Source organism: Corvus kubaryi, unplaced genomic scaffold, assembly GCF_017639235.1.
Source record: "Corvus kubaryi isolate FWS band 111438036 unplaced genomic scaffold, C.kubaryi_AGA036_p1.0 37398, whole genome shotgun sequence".
NCBI lineage: Eukaryota > Metazoa > Chordata > Aves > Passeriformes > Corvidae > Corvus > Corvus kubaryi.
The window spans coordinates 8,942,057-8,966,720 of NW_024581137.1; the positions used below are offsets into that span (position 1 = coordinate 8,942,057).

At 34.9% G+C, this 24,664-nt stretch overlaps 1 protein-coding gene across 1 annotated transcript in view; it reads left to right on the forward strand.

The window, feature by feature from the left end:
* CNTNAP2 (contactin associated protein 2) overlaps window positions 1-24,664 on the forward strand; it is a 1,035,266-nt gene that overhangs the window by 609,957 nt on the left and 400,645 nt on the right. The window lies entirely within an intron of this gene.

The window sequence follows — 24,664 nt, forward strand, 5'->3', positions numbered from 1 at the left end:
CTGGAGGTAATATGAAATCTTCCTTTCCTAGGTGATTTCCTTAAAGTAGTTCTGAAGACACCAGTAAGTCTTTCTGATCTTTACTTAGAGGCAAACTTGTGATCTGCCAACAATTTTGTGTGTGAAATACTCACTTAAAGTAAGAAAAGTTATGTGGTCAGAATTGTGTCCAAGTTCTGTTTGTGTAACTCTGTCCCTTAGATCATTTTAAAGTGATTAGAAATTAAAATTTTTATGTCAAATTGTATCAGGTGGAGATTTTTCAATCATACTGTTCTTAACATGAATTCAGGTTATTTAGCTTTAATAGGCAAGGAAATTTAAGAGAAGTGCTTGACAGTTTTATTTGTAAATGTCCCTTTAATCAGGGCTTAAGGGCAATCATCTCACTCTAGTGGGCTACTAAATCAGCTTATTTTTGCAAAATTTTAAAGATCATTCAGATGTTCTCAATTCAGATAAGCACCATTTTTGAGACATAAACAGCCTAAATATCTCATGATTCATCTGTTTGTAAACTGAAAGGCCGTTGATTATGGGTTTTTAAATTATCATTACCATTAAAGTTATTGATGGTAAGATTCTGAAAGTTTGAATGAATGTTTGACAATCTCAAAGCTTATCTGGATTCATTAAACTAATTTAAATCAGGTTAAAATCTAACCCAGAAAAGGGCTTTGTGCATGATTTCTCAGAGTTACGAAAATGGTCTTCTGTCTGCTTCTTACCAATACAAGAGGGTTTATATGGTTTTGAAGTAAAACCATCAAATTTATTTCTGTTAGCACAATATTGATCTTGGACTTACTTTAAGGGTTTTAGACTTCTAGCAGATCTTGCACTGGGCATGGACTGAGTTCATAATGAAATCCAAACCACAAAGAAGGCCTTGTGGTTTTGATTTTTGCTTCACTTTTAACACAGTTCTAGCTGGAGTCCCTGCAAACAGAGCAGATTGTTTCTTTCTTTGTTGTTAGCCTCATGACGAATTGTAGTGCCGAGACAAAGTAGCATGGTAAAATATTGTAACAGTTTTAAACTGTTTGCTAATGGTTGGTATCATTCAGATGGTTAAAGCACTTACAACAGGAAAATATTTCCTGATAAAATAATGACAATGGATTAAAAAATAGTGGGATTTTGAAGATTTTGTCACTTTGTCCTGCTGGTTAGTAGTATCTAATTCTGTATTTGCTTTAGTTTGATCAAATGACAACAACTTCCAAAGGAGTCAAACATAGTGTTTGGTCCAATGTTACAAATTCCTCCCTGTTTGCAACAACCGGAAACAATGGCAAAGGCACAGAATACAACGTCCACCCAACTAATTGGAGAGTAATGATTTCAGTTTCCTACCTTGGACTGTAAACATAGCTATTCCAAAAGGACAGAAGGAATTTCTGTGTGAGAATATAATCTAAATGTGTCTGATTCTTTCAGATTGAAACCCAAGGTTTGGTGACTTCAGTTCATGATTAGCACACATGGGAAAACAAAGGAGGCTGAAAGACCATATTGAAGTAGGATTTTGGCCTCTCTCTGGGGGAAGAAGCATCCCCCGAAGGAATTAAGAGTAATTTAGCATCCTGCTTTGGTAATAGGATATTGTCGTCAAACTTCTTGTAATACAATAATGCAAACGGTAGCAGTGAATGTTAATTATGTATATCTCAACCAAAGTTTGATTTCAAATACGGAAAACTGGAGTTTGCTTCATATCTAATACATAAGATTTTTTCACTAGCAACAAATTCAGTTTTAGTGTGTATGGATGTGATTAAGAATTCAATAAACATAAATCAAAAATATACAAATTGAATATAAATAAACTTTCTATGCATATATAAATAGGCGAATGTGGTCAGACAGAGATGAAAAAAAGGCAATAAGTGTTTGAAGTTATTTTTTCCAGGTTTTCAAAATTATTCTTGATACAGCTGGCATGGCATTAATAATTTTAAAGTTTGGCTTCCAGTGGAATATTTCTTCAGCAAAGACAAGGGAGGGGGTTAAATTTGCCCATTCTTCTGTCATTATTGCTGTCACAAAAGTAATCTGGACTTAAGAATTCTAGGGAAGGAATGTATTCTGAGGCCTCACTCCCAGAAGTTGCACCTAGTTGCTGTTAACTAGTCAAATTGGAGGTTGAATAAGCATTACGGGCCTATTCATGATAACTGAGAGTAAAAGAGTCAAGCAACTGACACCTGCATGTTTCCCAATAACAAACAAAGCTAAAAGCTGAGCATTCATTATTGATAAACAATAAATAAGGATATGTAAGCTTTTATAATGAGAAATATTTCAGTAAGTAATGTTCCTCAAAGAAGACAGAAATAATAGCATAATAATGTTTACTTTCAGAATTTTTTAGTAATTTGCAATAGATTCTAATATACAGTATTTCTTCCATTGTCAAATGTTGGATTCCAGGTTTTACTTTACTGTTTGTCATTGCTGATTGATCCATTTCATCACTAGACTATGCTACCTTATATCATCTGAATCTGCACCTTTTCAGGCATTCCAAATTCAAAACTTGCATTATAAAGTTTGATTTGTGTGTAAAATCATAGGATAACTTCATTGGAAGTGGCCTTTTGAGGTCATGTGGTCCAACCCTCCCTGCTTACATCAGTACTAAATTCAAGTTAAATCACTTGTGGGATTACTAGTTTATTTTCACAGTATGATAGGTATAAATTTAATGGAGGACTTGGTTTCAAACACAAAAAATGCTATTACTGCATTTTTCATTGCTTACCTTTTGTGGCTTTTTTCTGCACTGATGCTGTAGAATGAATACTGTAATGACAGTGAAATGCAAATAGTGATCCCTGAACGTCTGACTAAGGCATTCTCCTAAGAGCATTCCAAAATCAAACTGTATTTCCAGAAAGGCCTTGTCAGTATTAAACTGTTTCTTAGGTCCTTGGAGTCAGTAAAACTTCTGCCTAATAAAAGACTTCAGGTTTTGGCTTCTGTGCAAATCTTTGTTGGTGAGATAATTTAAAGACTTCACTGAAAACTGCATACTCGGAGTAACATCTCTAGATTTTGCAGTTCGTTTACTTGAACATGAAATAATTCTATTAAGTGAGTGACTTGGTTCAGTCATTGCAACAGCAATTCCTTCCTCTGTTTCTAAAACAAGGAACATTCCCCTGCAGATTTTCAATTTTCAAAGTAAGAGAACTTGTGAAGAAAACATTATAGATTCAATTAAATAGCATTCAGAAAAATCTCCCTGTTGTATTCAAGAAAAATGACAGGGAAGCATATGTTTATAGAAGATAAGGTGGTGGCTCAGGCTGTTGTACAACTAGTCAGTGGAAGCAATAGGTCCAGCCTCTTGTTAAGCCCAGTGCCGTTGGATATGTTTTAGTTTTCCTTTCCCTTCCACTGCTTCCTCATGCTATCAAGGTCAGAATTGCCAGTAGTAACGTTTCCTGCAATTTGTCCACCTTTGGAACTGCGTCTAAATGCATTTAAAAGAATTGCCTACATTTCAAGGTCACAGAAAGCATGGTGAGTCTTATGTTTAGTAGGAGTTTTGGGTAGCACAGTGCTACTAAGCTATTCCAAATAGTTTGAAAATGTTTTTCATTCTCAGACTGACCCAGCAGATACCTGCATTAGTAAACTGCCTTCCAAAGTCAAAGGCTTGTGAAGAAGTACATTTAAGCTAACTATTAAATCTTCATGCTTCTTACAGTTAGGAATTAGTCACTGGGAATGGTGGACTCAGTTTATCTTTTACCTGCTCTCACTTGATAGAAGCTTTTATAAGCTGTTAGAACAAAATGCAAGCTAGTCAGTATTTAAGATGCCCAAGCCAGAAAGAGGCCTCTACCTTCAAGTACCTTCTAATGTATGATTCAACATCAACACAAATATTTTGTTGACAAACTATACTGAGACTGAAAATAGAAGCCACACTTATTTTGGTGTCACTGAAGTAGTATAAACATCAAATCCTTTTTGCTTTTCTTACTGGAAGCAAACTTGAACACATACTGTATAAAATACAATATGGATATCTTGTATAAAATATGCTGATTTAAAAGATTAATTAGAAAGTGAAATATGACATTTTCCCCAAAATGTTACGGTAATTTAACTATATGTTCATTCTCTGAAATAATTTGCTATGAATTTGCAGCAAAATCTAAATGCTTCTGTATTATTAGGTAAGCAGACTTAAAGCCATTTCCAGGAAGATGTTACATTAAAGGCTCTTCATTTAATGCATTAAGGGCAACTATAGCAAAGGGATATAAGGGAAAATAGTAGTAATGTAGTTATGATTTTATGACAGTCAATTTCCATTTGAAGTGATCTTGCTTTTTAAAGCTAAGCCCAGTTGTTAAGGCTTCCAGATTGATGTCCTTGGCCATGACAGTTTTGCTAACTTGAAACCTTCAGCCACTGTTTGGGTCTCTCCCCTAGTTTCAGTTCAAAATGGAAGTTCTGATGTTCAGCACTGATGAATGTGCATCACATGGCACAGGGCATGCCTTCCTGCATTCTATCCATCTATCTGTCCATCTATCTATCTATCTGCATTTTAGCAGAGGCTATTTGTTTAACTCTGCTATTACAGTGATTGTATCATGAGCACCCACAGCACTGAGAGAAATTACAGAAATCTGGCTCTGTGTTTTAAAGAACTGAATCTCTCGTTTCCAGTGCAGAAAAAGAACTGAACCCTAAAATGATTTCTTGGTTTTTGACTTCAACTTATAGATTAATATTAGACACCCAAGACACTTTTTAAAATGCAAGTTCCAAGTCTGAATGAGATTAAATAGCTGTTGTGGGGTACTTTTAAAAAAACCTAGATGCTTGCATAACAGAAAATCTAAAGTCCTTATTAAGCCATGTCATTTTATCCATATTTACGTTTTATCTACCTGTGGCTTTCTTTCTTTCCACTCTCATACTTAACATGGACTTTAAGTGAAAAATACCACTGAAATGTAACATTGCCATTTTGGCTAACATCTTTTTTGTCTACTGTAAGGTTTTCTGATTTAAAAATTCTAACAATATTTTAAAAGTAAAACTCAAACCAATATTATTTTACAGATCTTCTTTTGGACTGTACACTGAAAACTGGATAAATACTTTCTTCTGGGGTGTTTTTATAGTAAAGGAATGAGACATTCCTTCTTTTATCATCAAAGGGAATAAATTAATATTGGTAAGATAAGAAACTTTCATGTATTCTGATGCATCTCTGGCCTGGAGATACCTGGGACTCAGGAGACTTAGAGAGCAGCTGGGCTAGCAGAACTCATATTTCATACTAGAATCTGTCAGATAACAAACAAAAAGATGGAAGCATGGATATGCATCAACCAGAAGGGTTTTGTTGAATCAAGGAGGAACTTAGAGATCCAGCAATACTTAGTTTCTCCAGTGAAGGAACATTTTGAGCACCTAAGTGAAGAAATGTTGACAGAACCAGATAGCCTTCACGAGAGAGTTCTAAAGGCAGTCAAATAAGAAAAATAAGTTAATATTAACTGATTACTTATCTCTCTTGTTAGCCCATACTCTAGAAGTATAGAAGCTGGGAAAAGTGACAATGCTTATTAAAAGATAACAGGAAGAGTCTTAGAATAAATCTGATTTCTGAAGCAAGTTAATAAAAATCTGATCAAGTATAGAAATAATTTATGCAAGAAAATAAAGCATCTATGTGGTTCTTGCAGAGGACTCACAGCTGTTCGTTGTAGTCAGTAAGCATATGGATAAACTTCAGGCCAGCTGATATATCTAAATTTCACGAAAAGCTTTAGACTAAGTTATTTATCACAGGTTCTTCAAGAAATTGAGCTGACAAGGAATAAAAATGGGAGCTAGTACCATTATATAAATCAATTATGTCCCCCCACCTTTTGAATGTTGTGTCAATTTTGATATGATCAGCTCATCTCAGAGAGATATATTGGAAGTAGAAAAGGATTGAGAAAAGGGCGATAAAGTGGATCAAGACTTCTGTATGAGAAGAGATTAAGAACAGAAAAGGCTCTTCATCTTGCTCTTGGATGAGGAGGGATGTGATCTGTTTTTGCAGTCATGAATGGCATGGAAAATGTGCATAGGAAATGACTATTAGTGTATCTCACAAGCCAAGCATTAATAGCTTGCTTAAGTTGAATGCAAGTATATTCAAATGCAAAACTCTGATGCAGATGAGACCAGTGTAACCGGCTTCAGAGAACAGTTGTGTCACTTCACAGAAGTCCATCAACAGCTATTAAATACAAATAAGGTGGGCAAACTGGTTCAGGATGGTCATTTTCTTGCACACCACAGGAATTCAGGGGAGTATACCAATGGATGCATCACCCTGCCCCTGCTGTACTCATATATTTTTTCCTGAGAATCTTCTCTGGTCACCTTAGAGACCATATGCTTATTTTTATATTTGCACCGGAATATGAAAGTTAAAAAAAAAAGGTAGATATTAGACAAAAGGGGAAGTAATAAACACAAGGGAAAGGTATCAGTAAAACATGGGAAATAGATGTTTGACAGAGCAAAAAAGAAAGATACAGATGGGCAGAAGGTAAGATTGTGGCAGGAAATGGAGTGAAAAACTGGGAGAGGAGAATTGGCAAAAAGGGGAAAAGGTTAAATATACACAAAGGAAAATAGGGGGCTTCAAAGCAAGGTGAATGAATACATGATAATGGAAGCAGGAGAAAATGCTGTATATCTGAATAGTGGAGATTCATGGTAGCGGGGAAAAGGCTTTATTACTTTTTCTTTTTAATAACATGCAGAGTCTTTGCAGGTGACCTGGATATGGTAGCACATTATGCATGCCTTAATAAGAGACTATGACTCTTTGGTGATTGCTTTCTCGTGTGCTCAGGGGCCTAATCTCCAGTCAGGGCAATTCATTTATATGCAGCGGACTCCACTTGTAGAATGATGTCAATCAAGCAGCTGTGTTTCTGGACAACTAGAGACACTTCTGAAGTTCAGATTCTGCCAAATTTAATAAGGCAGTGTCAAATGTATTCAGATCAAAGCTGCTTACTTTTAATCTTTCTGTTTCTAGATTTAACATGAGTCTCAGGACAGAGTAGCTCATCTGAAAACAAAAATGCCTTGTATCTCTTTGCATGGGATAAATCCTTACCAAATTGTCTTTAATAAAACCTTGCATTTTAGATATGAGAAGGACCTTTATTCTAAAATTCTTATTAACTTTAATTCTTACATTACTTGCTCTTCACGTTACCAAAGTTTATAAGGGAATAGTCCTTATTGCCATGTAAAGTTCTTCACAGTTTACTGTCAACTGCTATCAGAAGTCAACATAAGAAGCTTTCTAACGTATGGGAGAAAGAAGTTCCCACATGATAAAATTATATTCCTCTACTAAAGTTAATGGACTAGGCTAATTAACAGTAATTGAAGGTGCAATGTCAGTATACTTTTCCTTTTTACAGATCAGTCATTTGCCTTGATATAGGACTCTTTATGCAAATATGGAAACATGATTCATTACTATGAATTATTTTAAAAAGAGCTTGAAAGATAAACTTTCAGCAGAATGTCTAAAGCAGACAAGAAATAAGCAAATTGGTTTCAAGAACACAGGGTTCCGTAAATTAGGGCAATAATGTGCAAGCAATTAGACACCAAATATGCTAGAGATGCATTTCCTACCCACTGTGCAAATGCCCTTAAATGCAACTATGCACACACCTTGCCAGTAAAATTTGCCAGTGCTTATGCAGAAAATGCCAGAACAGAAGTTTGACAGGTTATGAAAAAGGTAAGTTAAGGGAAAAACATTTGAGAGGCCGGAAGTTTTGCTTTAATCTTAGCAATGTCCATGTTTGCTAACAGATATCCCAGATATCAGAAGTTTCAAGACTTGCCTGTCTAAGGAAATAGGCAAATATTCAATATTCATTCAGTGGTTTCTGCATAGTCCAGTCAGCAGACATCCTGCAATGATGTCTGCTAACACCATCCTGTGAAATAAATTGAAATAAAACAACCCAAATAAAGCAGGGCATATTATTTCTCCTGAGAGTAATATTATAATTTTTATAAGAGTGATTATTTTAATTAACTGTTCATGTTGTGACTTTTTCCCTCCCTTTCCCTTCCTGATGACCTAATCATCAGACAATATTTTAAATGGCATTCTTAAATATACAGTGTTAAAATTCAATACTAGCATCAAGACAGAAGTCTGCATGCTTTACAGCATTTTCAACATAAATTTACAATAGCAACAGTGTAGACTCCTGAGGGAAGGAACTCAATAAAAAGAGCAGTCTAGAAATGTGGCTAACAGACTGGTTGTGCATATTGACATTCGTATCATATTCAAGTTAATGGGCAAAAGTACACAATTTCCTGCAGGAAAAGACAGCAGAGTCAGTGTCAGTGTCAAATTCCCAATGTTAATTAGGAAAAAAACATCTGCAGTTATTTGGAAATAGAAGTAATCAAACTTAATTATGGAAATTTATTTAAAATTAGACTTTTTGTATATTTTACCATGCTTTGCTCTATCAAAGAACTGCTAGTAGAATGGCAGAGAAGGAAAGGGAAATAGCTGGTCATTTTTTGCAGTCTAACATCATCGGCAAAAATGTTAGTCATGTTTTCTTAAGTTTTATAAGTTGCCAATACATGACTACAAAGCTACAATGTTAAAATTCACCTTTAAAACCTCCCCCATGTTCTGCTAATTTTACTAAAAATATTAAAGTATATTATCTCTGCACAGAACCTCACGTGAGCCTTTTTGATATGCATACTGTGATTTTGAAAGGAAGCAAAAATTTAAATATAAAATAAAATTAATTTAAATATAAAATATAAAATTTAATTATAAAATAAAAAAGGTATATTTGTTAATAAATATTCTCTGCACTTTCGAGTACTATATCTGAGATATGGACTAGAAATATAAAGTTGAAAAGTTAGTCTCTTTTGTTTCCCTCAGTCCATGAAGTAGATATTTAAACCTACAGATTTTGGACCATTTTCTCTACATACACCCTCCTATCACCAGCACCCTAAGCCTGACTTTTGATCACAGGGAAAATTAAAGAAACACCTCTGAATATTTGTAAGCACAGGAAAAGAACTGAAGAGTTCATGTGGCAGCACCAATAGTCTAATCCTGCAGGAGCCACTGTGCATCCAGGTAAAAGGATCCTACTCACAGAGGAATACCTTGAGCCTCTCCAGATATATCTGCCATTCCAGTTAGCTGAGCATGTTAAATGAGCAGGTCAAGGGGAGTCACTCAAGAATTCGAAACCTCAGGGAGCACTGGCCTTCCTTGTGTCCGATTCAGTCTTACTGTGGCAATTCAGTGCTTCACAAAAGGGTGAAAATACATCAAAAGTCTATTGATACATAGAGAATAAAAAAAAAAAAAAAATCCTAAGCCCAAATATGCCCTTGCAGGTTACCAACAGAAGCCCTGAAGCACGGTATTAATACAATAGAAGTATGGTACAAACAAGATGGACATACAGCTGATGCCTTTTCCTGGTCTTAAAATCAAGAGTCATACATGGTTAGAAGGGGAAAAGGGATTTTACCTTGGTATTTATTTTAAGGATCCTTAGGTGCACCACATCCAGGTCAAATGCACCGAAATGCACCCCGCCAAATGAACGCCCCAAAAGATCTGGTATAACATTATAGGTCTGACTAATTAGCATATCTATCAAAGATTCCCCAATGAGAGGCTCAAGTGAGCCCCCCTCCCCAAGGAACCTTCCCCTGGATGGTTCTATCTTAGTTTACAGAATGTGTTCTGGAGGGGACCTTGGGGTCTGGGGCACACTGATCCCTGGCTACGAAGCTTCTAAAATGTTTAATCTCTCAGCTTAACAAACAAGTCCAAGAATGTAGGCAAAAGCACTAAGAATACAGAAGCTGTAAAAAAGGTATAATGGGTATAAAAGAAAAGGCAAAAAATCTTCATAGCTTCACAGCAATCCTCCTTTTTAAATTCCACTTAGAAATATTCAACATTTACACACCAAATCTCATATCCCAACCTTGATTTTTTACTTGAAAATCACACTAAGCTGCCATATGATTTTTTCCATTCATTTTTCAAACAACATTTTAAAACACTGTAAATCCCTTTCCCCTACTGTCTGACTGGCTAAGTCCAAAGTTTCTCCCCTTTCATGATTAGGAAATATCCTCTCTTTCTAATGTGCAAATATACATTAGGTGCACATCTGCGGTACTGAATTTAAAAGCAGCCCTTGCCAAAAAGAGGAATATGAATAATATTTTGGATGACAGTATTGGCATAGAATTCTATATTCAATAATTTCGTGGAATATTTTCAAGGTAAACATTGCTTATAGCTTTGTTGCCTTGCAAATATTTGTGAAGGCAGTAGAGTTGGAAAAATTCATAGGGAACATCTCTGCTCATTTTTCTCTAAAAGCTGATGCTTCTATTCTATAAATACAATTCTGATTTCACTATTGTATGAGAAGACAATATTGTAGTAAAGGTGATAGTTAGTTTTGGGGTTTTTCTGTAGATACCTAAGTTTGTCACAACACATGGTTAAAATTTCATTACTAAATTAGGGTAGTTAATTTAGGTAAGTTTGCAGTTTTCAAATAATTATATTGTCTTCCAGAGTTTTTTCTTCTCTTGAGTAGCAGCTATACAATCCTTCTAATCCACTTTCTGCTGTCTGTGGAAAATCTACCTGTCTCCAGCAAAGTGTTCCTCATTTTGTGTGTATCACAGTATTTGTTTGTCTTTCATTTGTGAGTTAAGTGACAGAACTGAACAATGTGACTTCTTGACTAACAAGGATGTGAGTTAAGAATGTAGTGATGTAGTGAAATACCAGGTTCTGCTTATAAATCATCAGTGCTAGCTTTGATAGCTGTGGTGGGCTCACAAATGAGCAGGTTGTACCTCTCCATCTATATCATTGTGTTTATTGTTCTCATAATTAAATTTGATTTTTATTTGAGATCATTGCTATCCAGTATTTTGCCTGTAATTCCTTATTTGATAGACTTCAATGTCTTTCAAAATTATATAAGTAGCTGCTTTTTATCATAGCAAATCAGATCAATTCGGTGCAATCTAGTTGACATGACTCATAAAAATGCAGCCTGACAAAGCTCTCTTCTCTTTCCTGAAGACTGGCACTGCTATAATTTCGTACACATTTTCTGCATTTTCCAGTTAGGAACACCCACCTTTACTTTAAAACGGTTATTTGAAAGATCTCTAACCATAACTGAACTTTTTGAGTGCAGTTTTCCTTTTCTATATGCGTATATGTGTATGTCACACGTATATGCGCATGTGTGTATGTCTTGTGTGCAAGATTTCAGTTTTCACAAAGCTCTGAGTGCCTGTGAATCACAGAAGCCTTCACTGTCTTCATGGTTTAAGTGGAAGCACTTAAATTAATTCTAAGGTAAACCTAAATTTCCAAAAGAAATTAACTTCTTTTTAAATCTAAGGTAAGTTGGCTCTTCTAAAAGAGTTCAGATGTCTGTTGTCTGGATAACAGAAGGCAAAGTCATTTAAACATTATAATCTAATCATTCTAAACTGGAGTCCAGGTCAGGAAATTTCTGAATTTCTGTTCTTATAAGTGCTATCAATTACTGCCTTTTTCTATCCTTGTTGTCTTAAAGACAGGTCTCTGGTAACATTTCTTCACTGTGCTAGAGTGTCCTTGGATTTCAGTGTTAAACACAAAGGCCTGGTAAATCAGGTTTCTTTCTGGAGATGCATTTTGCACAGATGCACTGCCCAGTCAAACTTAGAGAATTACCATCTTCCGTACATACAGTTGCATGATTCCACCAACATCCTTCTTTTCACTTTGCTCCTCCTTTTTACTCCTGCCATGCATGTATGTGAAGTCAAATAGAGTACATGTATTCCCCTGAGTGTCTCCCAGATTAGACCTGAACTTAATCTGGTTCTTTTCTTTTGTGAATATTACAGTGAACATCAAAATTTACCAAAATATTCCTGCTTACAGAATGTGCCCCACACATTCTTACCCAAAAATCACAGCTTTGTGAGTGTTGACCACTGCAGATTGCCAGCATGGGAATTAAATATACCACATAGGACCTGACTGTGACTGGTACTGTGCAGAATCACATTGATTTCTCATGGTGAGAAAAAGAAGAGTGAGATGCAAATAATGTGTTTCTGTATGTAGCAGTGTTACATGGTTGTTGTCATTTCACACCTGATCTCTAACTGCAATAAGAGAAAACCTCTTTTTATTTCTCAGGAATCCAGGAAATGGTACAATTCCAGTGTTCTAATTGCATTTCAAATTCTCCTTGCACAACACTTAAGTGAAAAAGATGAAATAGAGGCAAGGGAAAAAAAATTTAGAATTCAAGATATGTGGTCTGACAGAGCCTAGAAATTATATGCACAGTCATTAGCCACCTGTCTGGGTAATTTGTCTAAGTATTGTTTGAGTCATTATGTTCAAGGCTAGTTTTCAATCACGTGCTACAAGGACTTCAATACTTACCACGTTCTCAACACAGGCAAAATCTGCTGATAATAAAGTCAGAAAAGATGTAGCAGCTGGTCTCCTGTGCTTTGTTGCCTGTGTTTTTAAAGCCGTATTATCAAGGTAATGCTCCCTACAAGATAAGAAGATAAATAATTTGAGTGAATAAGCCTTTTTTATGGAACTCCTGTATAACTGGACCAACATGCTTTCTTGAATAAGGAACTGTGGATTTAAACTGCAAAAGTAAAACCACTCTTTTTTTTTTATTTATTTAAGTGGCATCTATGATTTTAGCCATATGTAACCCTTCACAAAGTCGGTAGCATAGTCCAGATTATCTAAACGTCTTTATTAGTTTACCAAGAGGAGCTAAATGATATTTTTATTTTCCTTTGTGCTCATTTGATTGCATATACTTGCTGTTTTGGTCACTTTAGACACAACATTCAGAAGGTTGGTCTTTCACTTTTAGCAAATTCAGAAGATCCAAGACATAATCAGAGAGAATTCTTGAGGTTATATCAGTCTCTTTTCCAAACCAAGTAAATCTTTAAGTGTTATTTCACTAAAATAGGAAATTATGAATTAGATGTGTGTACACAGTCAGAGAGCAAGTTAGCAATACTTAATATACTTGTAAAACTCCTCATTCCCTCTCAGTTGTATTTTGTTTTAGTATAAGAGCTTTCTGAAATGTTTTGGTCTCTCTTCTCTTCCCTAGACATTAATTTGCTGGCTTATCCCAAGCTATCCAATTCCAGCATCCCCATAATAACCTTTAAGGACCCTGTTTTTCCCTTATCTCCTCTGCAAAAACTCCTTATGTTCCAAATGACAACACAATCACCCTGGTCTAACACAGCATAACTCTCCTGTGAGTCCTGTGCTCTACCTTTTAACGGAGTTCATCTAGAGCCGAATCCCTCATCTTTTTCAGAGCTTCCCCAAAATGCCTATATTTCATGGACAAGAGCAAAAAAGTATCATCCACAGTTCTTGCATCCCCTGCTTCAATTTCCACAAAAATCTACCAAAACAATACTGTGAAGTGACACTCTAACAGCCAGCAAAGGACACAATATGAAGGAAGTGGACAGTAGGGCAATTTACATTCTAATTGATTTTCCTGTTCTTTCCCAGTAGACAGTAAAGAGTGTTTGTACATAAACGTCTGGAATTTAATGCTGTACATACAGCTCTGGACTCCTCACATAGTGTAACAGACCTGTTTCAATAATTTGTATTGTTTAGAAGAAACTATCAATAGCTACAGCCTAAAGGAGAATACTCAAAATAGTTCAAATGCAAAAATACACCAGGCAGAAGGAGGGATTGGTTACCCAAGAAGATTATAGAGTCATTGTCCATTGTTCAGAGCTGAAACTGGGAAAGCCGAAGCTCAGCTGGAGTTGAAGCTCCAAGGGTTTAGTTAGAGCAGAAGGATGCAGTCTTTTCTTGGAGGAACATGATAAGAAAATAAAAGGCAACAGACGCTGGACACATAAATACAAGGACACACAGCTATGAAAATCATCTCATATAGGTACAGCTTAACCAGAGAAATTCTGAAATCTCCATCCTCAGTGGACTGGACTGGACACATCCCTAAGCAACCTGCCCTAATATGACATTCTGTGAAGAGCAATTTGGATCACCTAAAATGAAATTAGTTTGTGATTTTATAATTTTATTTTTCATAAATGACTGTAATTTTTGGTCTTTATTTTCATGTTCTCTGAGGTATCACTGAAGAAGCCAGTGTCCATACCAATGGAAGGTAACTGCTGAATACCTACTAAAGACTTTAGATGAATTCCCAGTGAAAATAAATATTTTCAAATTCATACATTGCAACTTCTATGATATTTTAAATATTTAGAGTAGAAATATTACAAAAAAACTCACAACCCCCCACCAACAAATTTAAAATTTAAGATTCCTTTTCTACTTGGGCAGCTGTATTATTCTTTGCCCAGCTTTCCTTAACACACTGAATTACTTCAGTCATTTTGGTAGGAGTCATTCAGCATTATGGCAGGAGGAAATCCATCTTGGATGCAGTATATCAATAATATTATTTTTCCTTAGTACTTTATAGTGTATATTTCCAAGAAAAGGAAAAAAAACTTTCTTTCAAGAAAATAACATAATTTCTTTGCATGTCAGTCAATCAATATCATGCATCCTAAAGCACTTTCAAAAGATGATTTAATAAGGCTAGGGCAATTTATCACAGTTAAGTGCCATAAGTTGTTATTCAAAAAAACTCTCATTGACTTTATGTTGAGTCACTACTCTATGAGGCTTTGCTGCTATGCCTGCTGTGCTTTTGAACAGCCAGCCATGGTGTTTAAGAAATCTCCTTTGCGTCATTGGACTTGATATTTTTCCTGGGAATTAAAAAGGATTATTTTGTGATTTAAGTTTGAAGTTTCATTCCATTTCTTTGAAAACAATTTGCCTGATTGTTTCTTTATAATTATTTAAAAAGACGAGAGATTGAAGTTAAATTAATTTTTGTATTTTACTTTCTACTAATTCTCTACTGTATATATTCCTTGTTTTGAGTGATCAGACTTGTAATAGAGTAAAGGTTGGATGAGCTGAGAAAGTAGAAATGCACCACAACTCAACAGCTGGAAACTTTCATTAATTTCCTAATTGTACAAGATTAAAGATCAGTTTCTAAAATCAGATTTTGTGGTTGTTGTTGGGTTGTTTTGGTTTGGTTTGGTTTTTTTTTTTTTTTTTTTGAGAGGAATATAAATTTAAAAAAAGAAAAAGTTAAAAAAAAAATGACAGAATGGTAGTCCTTTCCAACATCCAAGTCCTAGCAGTAAGAGAGAAATACACTCTTGTTTCTTTCTGCTTAGTGAGATGTTCCCACTCCTAAGAGCTTTAAAGAGTTATGGAGATAACAGAAAATGGATTTTTTTTTTTTTATTATTCTTGCCTAGATTTCATTCTGGTTAATTTTGTGGATATCTTTCTAATATTAACATAAGTTGACTATATACTGCTATGTGAGTGGTCTTGACTTACAACAGTTTTAAGGGTTGCTAACTTTTCACTTGAAATAATAACAAATTATGTGCTACAGATAAATTAGTTCAGATTCAGAAAGGAAACAATGTGTGCATTTACATTGTAGAGTTGCTCTGATATTTTTCTTTAAATTTGGAAAGACAATTTACTGGCAATCTATTTCTACATTTGTGTTTCTAAATAGGAACAAGAAAGTTAAATATTTTTAAATCATGACCTCCCAAAAAAGAAACAAACAAGAAAACAACAAAAACTAAAAAACTAAATCAAAACAAAACACACAAAAAAGCCCACAAAAAAACCAACAAAAGAAAACAAAACCCAAAAAAACCTCACATATAAAGTTCTATTCTACCACTGAGTTCAACACTTTATTAAGTTAAACCAGCCAATTTGCCCAAATGTGTATGTAATTTGAACTGTTTATAAATATCTCATAATAAAAGCAAATGGCATAGGTAGTCTATTAAAAATAGCAGGCACTACTGATCACTACTAATTGCTATGTTTACATTCTAAGTGTCAGAATGATCATGCAATTTTCCCTCTTTACCTTTCCTTTCTTTCCTCTTGTCTTTATCTAATAGATATTTAAAAATGCAACTGATAAGAAAAGTACCATTTTACATTTTTTAGTCACAAGTTTTTAAAGTTATTATAAGTCTTTAAAGTTAATATGAACTGAAAATGTAGAAGAGCAAAAAATTGTTAATCAATTCTGTAGTTCGTAATGCTAAGATTTTAAATTTAATTGCTATTGATGTCAATAGTGCAATATCCACACTCCACAACTCAAAGGCAGTAAATAGGGATAGAGTATTTTATGCTGCTTCTATCTCCCTAACTGTAATTATCTCGAGCAGTATCTAGATTTTTTTCTTCATCGCATATTTTTTTCATAAGTGAAATACCAATAACTTTGAAAATCTAATGTACATTTATTTTCTTCATTATAAAATAGAAAGCCTATTATATGAGTAGTGTAATGTACAAATTTTCTGCAATTTGATCATTATATGGCTTTCTGTATTTTCTATCATATCCTATAAAATAAGATGGAAATTGCAGTAGTGTTAGATTGACTTAAATTAGCCAAGACTGGTAATAACGATCGCTCTTACTTCTTCTCTGCAAGTCAGCAAGTGATGATTGAAACTTGCTGCTATTACTCTTATTTGCAAGTTATTTGAAGAATTATCTAAAAAGGAATATCAGGTCATCTTTTGAGTTTACTCCAAAACAGACCTCTTGTTGCTTTCATATTTTAGGTTTTCAGCCACGTATGTAAACCATTTTTATTAATGGAAGCTGACATGTAAAGGTAATAAAACCTTCATCTTAAAACAACAGAAGACATTTTTGTTGTTTTTAATTTGTCAGATGATATGAAAAATATTTTGTTGATTTATTTAAATGTTATTCTGCCAGGAAACAGAATTGGCTTTCTACAAAGAGCATAAAGCTCTGTCTCATAGTAAATGTCTCATAGTAAGTGAATTTTTTCAAACAATATGGGTTGGTTTTCATTTGTCTCCCATTTAATGGTGTTATTTATATTAACTTTATTACAATCTCAATGTCCTCATTTGTTTTTTTCACTGCCACTTTCTAAGTAGAGGAGTAAATGTATGTCAAATTTTCTCTTTTGTTTTAAACTCGTTGTTTGCCTTTTATTCTACTTTTCCTGAGGATTCTTTATTTATGTCTTTAGTGGCTGAATACTCTCAAACTCCATTGAAGTAGGCAGGAATTAGTATTTAATAATTGGTAAAATCAAGTGGTTTCTGGAGAAAAAGCAAAAAACCACGATGCAAGGAAAGTAGAAGAGCGAGTCAAAACCTGGAAAATTATCTGTGCACTGAGTAGACAATATCTGATTTATTTCTGTTGTGATTTGAACAAGTATCAATTTTAGTACCTATGTGTATTTTTGACACTATTTTACTTAATTTTTTACCCTTATTCTCCTCACTTACAGATGCTACCGTAACCTGATAGTAATATTTAGTCTTTTTTTTTTCTCAGCAGGCAAGAATGTTTTGTTTCAACTCTCAAATATCTGGGCAAATGTTTGCTTTTATCCAACCTACAGAAAACCAGAAAAACTTCAGAGACAACCATAAAGAGGGAGAAGTCATTAAATTTCGCAGAGTCATGGAGCTGGGAGAGATAGGCTCATCTTCACATCTAAGACAGAATCGTTAAAACCAACCTCATGCAATAATTTTATTTGTTCTCTTTCACCTTGAGTCATAATTCATCTTATATTTTGGTGACTGTTGATTTATGTTTGAGTTTTTTAGGTCTATGGCTCTGAGACAAGCTAAGTCTGCAGCAGCAGTTTTCAAAGAGACTATTATCACACCTGGTTTGCAACAGGTCTTTTTCCATTAAATATTTTTATGTGAGAACACTAATAGGTATTTTCTGAATATAGAAGTCTTTCTGGATTATCAGAAAATATTTTTTTTTTCCATTTCAGTATTATTTGAACTAGCATATGAAGTTTAACAACTTAAACAAACAGGATGCTTTGTGGTATTTATTAAGGCTGAAGTAATTTCTCATGAATGAAAATCATGCTTGTGTTCTGCTAAATTATTTAAATTTGTTCCCAGTACCAATATAGCACATGGATTTCTTTTAACGTGTAGTCCAGTTGGTATGTGATCTGGGGACAGACCTGTGAGTGGCTGCAATCTTCCAGACAATCTCTTTATCTGGGAATGACATGGTATACATATTTTGCAGGAGATAACTTTAAAAATAGGAGAGGTAGCATATTTGTAGTTACCTAAGGTTAAAAATAAAAGAGTTCTTTTGGCGTGGAAAAAAAAAGGGGAAGGAAAGAGATATCATACTTAAAGGTGAGATGTACCTCAGTGCCCACTGCCGTTCATTCCAAACAGCTGAACTGGTACCATTACTATGTAACCTGGGTTAAAAACCCACTATTTTTCAACAGTAATTGGAAGTCCCAAATATATTTGAATACCTTAAGTTCTGTGGCCAGCCATTTGGAAAATTGTCTCAAAGAGTTCTTCTTGAGAACTCCACTGCTGTTCACACTAAGGTCCACAGCAATCTGAGAGAAGTACAGAATCAACAAAGCTGGTAGACAATTATACTCTAGTCTTATCCTTCCCTTGTTACTGTCAGCAATTTTCCTGTTTGCTACCAAAGACAGTATGCCTGGCTTTTGTTTATGCTTTTGTCAGTGCCTTCAAAATTGTATTCCTCTACTTCTTTACTGGGCTATCATCCTAGGCATTTAATATCTTGTAAAATAGTGTTTGTGCAAGTTGTGTTGTTGTTTAAAGATAGTCTGTTCACAGCTGGTTGCTCTGCTGTTATCACCTGAGTATCTTTTGGACTTTTTCTTATCTGCCTGTTTCTTTCTTCGATGACTACTTATAAACAATGCCAGTATAATTACGTGTTCAGATAACCTATTATGCTCTACATTACCTGTATCTATGGCTTGGTCACATAACCCTTGAATTTCTCTAATAATACACAATAAAGGAAATCTGTAGTGCAGCATTAGTATTCTTCATTCCTCAAGCAGAGAGGTCTTAGAAGCTTCTTTTTAAACATTCTATCTATCAAGAACTTGTGGGTACTGAATCAGTGTACAATGCACTGAGAAGTCCACCAGAGACTTCATTAATGCTAGCTTCTTTTACCAAGGGGGTCATGTATGCCCCAGGAGTGCTAGAAGCACATCATTTTCTTGTTCTAAACCCCAGCATTATTAAACTCTGTTTTTTCTGTGTATATTTCTGTATATTTGGGCTTCCTAGGTTAGTAACTAGGATTTTTCAGGACAGAATGCGCTGCCTTGCTATCAACCTCTATATTTCCATAAACACAACAGTGAGAGCAAAGTAAAGATTAATTTATTAGAAAATGACTTATTTGAGAAGTTGGTGACTTTCAAACACACAGAGACAAATTGAAGTCCCTATTCTTGTTTGTCTTTTTACATTCCACAAAGCTGAAAGATGATAAAGACATGTTTATTTTCATATTTATTTTCATCATTATATGATTCTATGATTATCAGAAAAGATCTTACTGTTGCTAAATCCAAATCTCATTGCAAACTCCACCCTTAGTCCTCCTATTCCCTAATACAGAAAGACAAATACAGTTAAAAATAAAAAAATCTTTGCAAAAATGCAAAAATTGAAAACAAATATTCAATTTTAATTCATGCTGTCCATCCTTTCTGCAATTTGTTTAGTTTATTTCATGCTCTTGGAGCAGTAATTTTCTAGTTTTCCAAAGTTACTGCCTATTTTCCAGTTGACACTTAGGGCTCCACTCTGGTCTGACTAAAACAAGGATAAAATACTACAGTAAATCTGGATTAGTAGGTGGATCAAGCTTTTCTTTCAGTGTCTATTCCTATTTATTAATATGTGAAACATCAGCTATACCTTCAATCTAAGTACATTGTTAGGCATTGAATTGGAGTTTTGTTCATCTTTTAACTCTGTTTGATATATATAGAAAATGTGATTACTTGACCCTTCAATGAGAATGCACTGTTATTTATACTGACAGATAAAGAATTTTGTTTCCTTTCTCTCATTCTGCATAGCAGGGGTCCTGGGCATATACTTGAAATACCCTACAAATAAAAATCACTGTCAGACTTGAAGTCAGCCAGTTTTTCTATTGATTACTATATCCTGCAGCTACCTGTGCAACTAGTTGAAAACAATATGGATTACCCGTTAGATAGTTAAGATAATAGTTACTTTTTTTTTAATGAAGTATATTTTTTCTATTAAAGAAGTAAAATACCAAGTACCATCCGTATGCAATCATTGGCCTATCATTAGCTTACAAATAAAACAAAAGGAAAAAAACCTATAATGCCATAGAGAAAAGCTGTCTTCTTGGTACAATAGAATTTGTATTACATTCCAAAGAAAATCTGAGGGATTATATAGGGATACAAAATAATCTCTGATTGTACATCCAGACTCTACTATGATATTTCATTCTTAGGTCAGATCTCAGAAGCAAGTAGTGCATCAGATGTTCTGACTATATGTTCTTCTGTTATTATAACATGAACCTGAATGTATTCTTCCTTCAACTTCCTTTTTTGTAATGCCTTTGGTAGAACCTTTAGCTGATACTAAAAGAGACATAATAGATCTTGACACTGGAAAAGGAATATGTTTTTAATTTCATAGGTGTTTTATTGTACTTAATTTATTTAATTCATTTATTATATTAAAGTGACTTCTAACACAGAAAATAGCATTAATTTAAACTCTAGCTTTTCTGATTTTTTTTGAAAGTTTGAACTAAGATCAGGATCTGGATCTAGAATTTGGCTTTTTTGTGTTTAGTAATTAGAATGAAGTCCTGGAAACAAATCTTCTTGAACATGAGAAAATTCAGATTTAATCCATGTCTTTGCAAGATAATACCTCTCTTTGTGGGCTTAAAATGTGGAAAATAAAATGATAATATACAGATTTGTATGTCAGAAAGTTGTAGAAATTACAAGATAATGGAGTCTACCTGACTTTAAGTTGCATTTTTAATCATAAGCATGGACATTGTTTTGAACTGTGCAAACTGAATTTTATGTGCATTTTGAAAATGTACACACTTTCTTGTCAACAAGATCAATGAAGTGCTGTCCAAATTGTTCATCCATTACTTAGCCTTCCTAGTGTCAGCATTACTGTCAGCTTTAGTTAGAGAACTTCATTTATTTAAAATTTCTTTCACTGTGGGAAGGATGAGGAAGTGAATCATGTCTCAATAATGGGGATCTGGAAGGGGAAGGCATTGTCTTGTGTATTGAATTAACAACCACAAGGTACTAGGTCATTTTGAGGTTTGCATTTGAGGCAGAAGCTTCGTCCCAAATGATTCTGACCAGTATAGTCTTAAATGTCCAGGTCTCACCAAAATTAATGGACATTAGACTGTATACCTGGTAGTTCAAAAATAATGTAGGTAAGGCTTATCTAGTTGCTTTTCTTCTTTGTGAGAAGCATATGGTTGAAAAAACCATTTTTCCACTCCATGTGGAATGTGAATTGTTTTTTGAAATTATCTCTTAGCATAACTATCTGTTATACTATAGCATGACTGAAATGCTTTGACACTCAGTCAGCCCCACAGACATATTATGAAATGTGCTGTACTAGTGCGTAAAAATCCCGCCTCTTCCAGTTTCTTACATGACTAGAAACAGCAAAAGGGAATAGCAGCAAGACAGGCAAACAAAGACATTTGCATGAGAAAGTTATAGTCTTCATCCATTGACAGATACAGAAAAATTCAGAATCCCAAGATGATTAACACTCAGTGTAAACCACTCTTGGATAATAGAGAAAAGCTTGATTTATGTAGTTAGGTTAGGAGCAGCTGCCACTTCCAGCCACTCCATACCACAACTCTCTCCTGTTCCAGCCAGTAAGCCCAAGGACATGGGGTCTCCACTGAGGCTGAGGAACCAGCTGCCACTTTTCTGTTTGCAGGTTCAACCACTAGTAAACTGCAGAATGTGTCCCAGAGAGCAATAATAGCTGTGCACTAATATAGTGCATACTTCAGATGCAGTGAAGCTGAGAATCACGTACTGAAATACCGCTGTAGTTAGTTCTTGAATGGTCCCAAATTGTTGAATCTAATAATACATTTTTCACTCAGATATTTGGCTCATACTCTTTTTGACGTGAACAGTGAATAGTGGCTCTCAGTTTTGATCTTATTTTTCAGTTAGTGTTTGTAGGATGGTGGATAATCTTTCATTATATTCAGATATATCTGTATAGTTTCCTTGGCTTTGCAAGGTTTTCATGAATGTTATTGTTTACCCCAGTGTTGGTAACCTTGAATTTAATATTTAAACCAAAGGAATTACCAAAGTGCTCTGAACTCAAAGGTGATATGCAGGTTTCATGCCCTGCTTTGCTGCTGCGCTAAAGATCTAAATGACCATGTGCTTTGTGTTAGTTTGGGGATTCTTGCTTGGGAGGAGTTCTCGGATTCAGTGACAGTTTAGAAACAGACAATTATACTGAAAGAGTGACCTGTTGAAATATAAATGGGGAAAGTGCCTGGTAGGAACATGCAAATATTGTGCTTGCGTCCACCAAACAACGCAGAACTAACTTTCACTTTTGTCTCTCTCTACTGTTGGCTGTTAAGCCTCACATAAATCAGTTTAACCAGTCACTAGAAAGAACAACTTAAAAAAAGTAGAAGGCAGGTTTCTGAAAGCCCTGTCCTCTTTTCATCAGACAAGTCACTAGCCAATGCCCATGCTGGGAAGACAATATAGGTCATGTCCCTACAACTTGGTTCTTCTGCCTGTCCAAAATAACAATTCCAACAGTCCAGGATTAGCACTTTTGTTTGCTTGTTTGTTTGTTTGTTTTGGGGCATGGCATTTGGTCTGATGAGGTTATTATGCACTAGTTAGGCATTTGGGGGATTCCCAAGGAGCTTTTCTTTCTCCATCAAATATGTGTTATTGTGATGGGGTTATTTATCTGTCTCATAGCAGTTTACAGCTCCCTGAAATAGTGTCAGAATTTTAGTCCAAAGGTGATACAACCTCAAGGCAAGCCCAGCTTCTTGAGGAACCTGTCAGAACTAACTTTTAGTGTTGTCTCAGCTTAATTACTATAGCATCCCTGATTAACTCTGTGCCACCACCAGTGAACTCTGAAGTGAGTGCTTACTGGAGTCAGGGAAATTTAGAAGCTACCAGACGTAAATTTAGCTGATGGGCAGGGTCACTTTAGAAAATTTTAAAAAGCATTAATGATGATATGAAATTTCTGGCAAAGCCTTTTAGTTAAAATATATTTAAATTAGATTTTGGCAAAGACTTTATGTAACTAGTTGTGGGTTCTTTAGTAATAGGTGCCATATAAGGCATCATGTGACTTCAAGCACCTTTTGCTTGTTTCTCTGCTTGTTGCCCTCTTTTTCAGCCAATTCATTTATGTGGTATGTGATAAACTGTATTCAGGAACAGAATTTAAAATTATGTTCATTACTTTTTTTCTGCCACTGTTCAAATAATGTCAGTTTGATAATGTTATTCTCCTGTCTCCACAAATGCTATTGAAGAGGGCATAAGGCATTGGAGATTGGCAAGGTGGATAGAAAAGTGGGAGAAGGAATGGAAGCTGTAAAATCTGTCTTAGCTACCAAAGCAAATGTGTACAATCTTTTATCCTTGTCAGACAAGTACTGCATGGCTGGTCATCTATCTAGCTGAAATCTGCAAAACCATTATGCATTTTTCAGGCTTTTTACCTTCTTTACCTTCTTTTCTTTTCAACAAACTCTTGTTACCCTCCTTTCTTCCTTCCTGCTCCCACCCTAAATGGATTCTGTCTTTTTCAGGGAGTACATTGTTAAAGATTTATAAGTAGTGAATGAGGCTCTCTGCTGTCTTATGAAGGACATTTTTCTCAAGTAAATTGACACGTTCACTTCTGAAGGGCATTCAGTTAAACAGTTGCATAAAAACATGCTCTGTCTCCCTGCCTTTTAGCCTGAGCCAGACACTAAGTCATTCTCATCTCTTATAAACTACCTTCAAACAGGCAAGAAAATGAATGTATTCGGAGTGAAACTGGAAATACTACAGAATGTCCTCAGATTGATCAGAAGTGATCCAGGACATTAGATTTCAGGATTATTTTCAAGTTTACAGACATATTCTAGCACAAGTATTCTTTGCTCATGAACAAAAGACAAAGTGACAATGAGTGGAAGCCTAGTTCTAGAGAAGGCTGAACTGGAAATTCACTTCATGGCTGCATTTTTAGTCAGAAAAATCAAAGAAATTAAAATGTGGGTTCTAAAATACAGTTAGGAGATAAATCCTTTTCCTATTCCAATAATATTTGTATGAGAAAGAAGGAATGAGATACAGCAGTAGAGGACCAGAGGAGAAGACAGCAGAAGACTTCCATCCTTCAGACAAAAATTAATGAATCATCAGCTGTACTGTATAAATTCTTTCAGGTAGTTAACAATTACTAAAATCAATAACATTGCAATGTAAATTAATAACTTTATAAT